The 4,763-nt window shown below is 32.4% G+C and overlaps 1 long non-coding RNA gene across 1 annotated transcript; it reads right to left on the bottom strand.

The window, feature by feature from the left end:
- Window positions 1–817: 817 nt before the first annotated feature.
- Window positions 818–3,943, bottom strand: LOC114075045. Its single transcript, XR_003575372.1, has 2 exons — window positions 1,122–3,943; window positions 818–1,038 (listed from the first exon to the last, which is right to left on the bottom strand). It is a non-coding gene; the product is annotated as an uncharacterized LOC114075045 (long non-coding RNA).
- Window positions 3,944–4,763: the final 820 nt, after the last annotated feature.

The raw sequence follows: 4,763 nt of genomic DNA, 5'->3' as shown, positions 1-4,763 counted from the left end.
GAGAACCCTAAATGGTGTGTAAGTAGAAAGAAATATAAATACGAGACTCCCGAAAGGAAGTCAGACCACAAAGATAATATACAACAAAGAATTTTTAAAACCTGGTACATAAGTATAAAAAGCATTTAATATATTTCTAGAATCTGAAATACATCTCAACTCTTCAAAAGGAAAGTTAAAGACTTGAAATGATATATTGAGATCACTGGTAATCTAGAAAAAAATGATCTCACCACAACTTCAAAAGAGGAAATTTGTTGGATTCAATCAACCACAACGAGGATCACCTTGACGAGGATCCACATCAAAAGGATAACATAAGCAAGAGGTGAGTAAAATCTACATGTAATCAATAGGCTAGACCAACAAAGCATTGTTTTACTCAAAAATGAATGAAAAAATTAAAAACGATGAAGTTTCAAAAAATCGATTAAACTTATGATTTAAGAGAAATCGAATTTCCAAATAAACAAAGTCGCCACTTAATATTTTTAGTAAAAACAAGAAAAAACTTGAGTTTTCAAAGTTTTGAAAAGACCTAAACAGATAAAATCATTTTGAACAATAGGTTCGAGGTTCAATGTACGTTCCGAGAAAGTGTTAGGCCCTTGGAATGTTCGCTAACTCGCAGTTGATCGGTGATTTGACTAAAATGACTTCTTAAAATAATTTTCAAATTTTAACTAAGCATAGAAAATTCATTTTATATTCATTTACTTATTGCTATTTTTTTTTGTAATTAATTATTTATAAGGGAAAATCACAAAAGGGGATAATTCTAAAGGGAATAAACTTAAGTGTTGAAAAGATTAATAAGTAAAAAGAAAAATATATGTATTTGTATACATTAATTTTGAATGTATAAAAATAAATAGAAATGTTATCATTGGGGATTAATTAAATTAGAACGAAAATGTTAGTGAATACCAAATAAACAAGAAGGTATAGGAGGTAGAAAATTTGAATTTGGGCTATTTGCTCCAAATTCAACTAAGTTTGGGCCTGCTGAAAATTCCCTGAGCTTTTGACCCTATTTTCCTTCAAAAAAGAAAAATCTGTTATACGCTTTATGTATACCCTTGCATATAGATAGTATCCAACCCGTTTTGGACCTTCCAGACCTGTATGTTCTTTCAACCTTATGCTCTGTATTTTTTGGCCTGCGTTTTCACGTTTTTGCACCTGTCTATTGCGTACTCCGTCTGTATACCAGTGTATATAGCCGATATATTATGTTACTGCTTTCAACCTATCCGTCAATCTCGAGGGTCGGCTGACTCGAAGGGAAGTGTTTTGAGACTTTGTGGCTCAATAAGAGAATGCAAGGAGAAAAATAAAGTTCACAAGGACTCAAAAGGAATTTCACATGCAATAAAATGGAAAGGAATTAGCGTACAAAGTGATAAATAAATAAGATATATTTTCAACAAGACGAATTTAATTAAAATGAAAGCTACTTAAGAGATTCAAGTTAGACCGTCATATATGACTCTAAAGACAACCAAGTCAACCAAAATAACAGTGACAAAGTTCATAAACAAAATGTGACACTAAAGATAGCATCTATTATGCATGTATGTATACTTGTGAACATATTATATTCCTGGGAATACATAGCCATTGAATAACAATAAACTCAAAAATATATAAAGAAAACATGTTGCACACTTATCAAACAAAACACCTCATGCCAAAATCAAACAATTCATTTTGGTGAAATCTTACGGTGCTAAATCCAATCTTCTTAAACAAAGGGAGAAAACTAGTGAGATTTTTGCCAAATCATTCTAAAGGGACGTAAAATATGACCATAGATCATCAAATCCAAACAAACTTATTCCTCCAAGCTAACATATTGTGCATAAATACAAATAGACATGGATAAATAAATTACTAAGTTGATTCAAATTGCTTGTTCTATTCATGATAAAGCACACAAAGAAATTGAAACTCAAATATCATATACCGTCATGAAGGCGCTTAAACTTTTAGAAAATAAACCAAAGAACACAAAGCCTTGACAAAGAAAGGAGGTTTAAAAATCACACAAAGGAATATACATGACTAAAGAGTAAATTACTAGTCTCCATGAACAAGTAGAACACCAAATGGCAGTGGTAGCTGACTTATTGAGCTAGCAGTGATTAAACAGAAGGAACTTAGGCATATTTACTTAGACAAATATAATAACAAAGAAGCAAATGCTAATCAAGAAAAGAAGCAGACCATTGTAATTAGCGTCATTGAGTTTAAAAAGTAAGACATATTTAAGCAAAGACGTCAATGAAACAATGTATTAATAGAATAAACTTGAGAATTTTGACCATGAGCAAAACAGTATGCATGAGAAAGAGTTGATATCACTTAAACCTCCACCCAAAACAGAGGAATAACATGTCATTGATGCAAATCTCAAGGAATTATGAGTAGTCTTAAAACTTAATCACTAGAAATTTAAATTCAAAACACCCAACTTATATTAGGGAAGCCACAATACACCAAACCATTCCTATAAAATTAACTCATTTACAAGTGACATGGAAAACATACACACACACACACACATATATATATATAGATAGATAGAGAGAGAGAGAGAGAGAGAAAATGAGTATAGCATGCTTTCGCGTAATCAGTTTATTTACTTATATTAATTTGCTTCAAACGAATCGAACTCACACCACAAAAGACTAAACATGAAGACTAATGAAGAACAAACAACTAATGGGTTAATAACGACACCCAACCTTTAATGAAAAGAAACAGATCTTATGAAAGGGGGAACAAGGCAATAAGCTACTGAGCTACCAAATTCAAGGTAAGACAAACAAATATCCACACATCAGACTAAGCAAACTACGTTCCAAACCTTAAAACTGAAATAAGGTTCACAGCCAACATCACAGTATTAACAATGAAACCATAAGAAAATAGAAAGATAAACAACTTAGAACTACATAGAGTCAGCAAGACTTCTAATCATACGAACTAAAAAATCTAAATAAACAAAACAAAGAAACACTGTAGATTTCGAACTAAGAGCAAGTCAAGATTATTTCCAACTTTCAGCATTTACACAACTTACAACCTTCAAGCAGTAAACGACCCACACCTTAAGAAATAAATGATACGAGCTGGTGTTTACCTTTCTAAGTGCAATGAATTACACAGCAATGAGCAGGATGAGCTCTTCCACCACACGAACACAAAAACGAATCCGAACACAGACAAAAAACAGAACAATGGATGAAATCTTGACCCCAGACGAGTTTATGCGGAGTGAAAACAGAGGGAATCGAACTAGATTAGGATTGATTCTCTGTTATGCTTTCTTCAAACGTATATCTTATATCTATTATTAAGTTGTTCTCTTAGTATCAGTAGAAAGAAGATTAGTCTCTTCAGTTTTTCTCGCCTAACTTGTCAAAAAAAAATCTTTCTTTTAACAGTGAGTAGGAAGAGAATATACATATGAGGGAGATTTAGGGCTCCAATATTTTGGGGGGAAGACGAATAGAATTCGGATTCAAGGGTCCAATTCAAAATTCAAACCCTTAAAAATCTTTCACCATTTTGGATGAACATCTTTTACTAAAACTTCAACCCCATACCGGACGAGGAAAGAGGGATGAACGCCCTGGATCGATTCCATCATCCTTGGGTGCGACGTGGATCGATCTCACAACCCCAAGGACCAACAACTGTTTTTTGCTAAAAATCTCAGCTGGAACAGTACAGCGAGAAAGAAAACAAAAGAAATGCAGAGTGAGTACTGCTTTCCGTCTATCTCCATTTAGTATCATTTTGCTGTCGTTTCTGGCGTGAGGGACAGGAGTTGTTTCGCCGTTCACGCACACTGTCGTTTGGAGCGCCGTGTATTGTTGTTGTGTATTTTGACGTTGGATGCTAAAAGCTTCTGGATTTCCTTTGAACAGGGATCTGAGCCGGGTCAGGAGTATCAAAAATGGGCTGGGGCACTGGGATTTTTTTTTAAAAAAAGGTGGGATGACTGAAATGAAAAAAAAAAGATGGAGTTGGACCCGATTTTTCTGGAATTTGCGAATAAAAAAGGCCCAAAATTGGTCCTTTAAGTGGGTAGAAATAAAGTACAGATTTGGCTAAAGAAAAGTGATCAAATACAACCCAAATAAATTTAGAAATGTAACTAAAATGGAATTAATCGGTGGGTTTGGTCATCATTTAATCAAGGTGAGTTAACGAAAATTAATTAATGTTCTTTTCAAACTTAAAAAAATAAAATACATAATTCGAATATAAACTAAACGATTCCAATAACTCAAAATTATAATTATAAGTTATGCTAGACTAAATTAGTAAAATATTTAAAAAAGTTAAAATCTTTTTTAGGCGATTTTTGAAATGTTTATAAAAATACTAATTATATACCGAATTATATAAAACATGAATATTGCTTTTAAAATTATAAAGAAAGTGATAAGAACAATTGAAAAAAACTTCAAAGATATTTTAAACTTTATAAAACTTAATTATTTCAAATCTTCTGGAATTTAAGAAGCTCAAAAATTAATTACTATCGCGGAGGGTCAAAATTAGGTGTCAACAAGCATTAGTAACTAAACAAACTTAAAAAATAAACTATGAAACACTTCCAACTGCCCGCACAAGAGTCTCATTCCGACATCGGTGTCGCCAATTTATATAGAATGACGCGATTAAAGTAACCACATAAGGATAAAAATAATGTTTAAATCAACACATAAATAGATTAATACACAACAAGG

The sequence above is a fragment of the Solanum pennellii genome, chromosome 12, assembly GCF_001406875.1.
Source record: "Solanum pennellii chromosome 12, SPENNV200".
Taxonomy (NCBI): domain Eukaryota; kingdom Viridiplantae; phylum Streptophyta; class Magnoliopsida; order Solanales; family Solanaceae; genus Solanum; species Solanum pennellii.
This window is presented reverse-complemented; position numbering and strand designations above follow the sequence as displayed.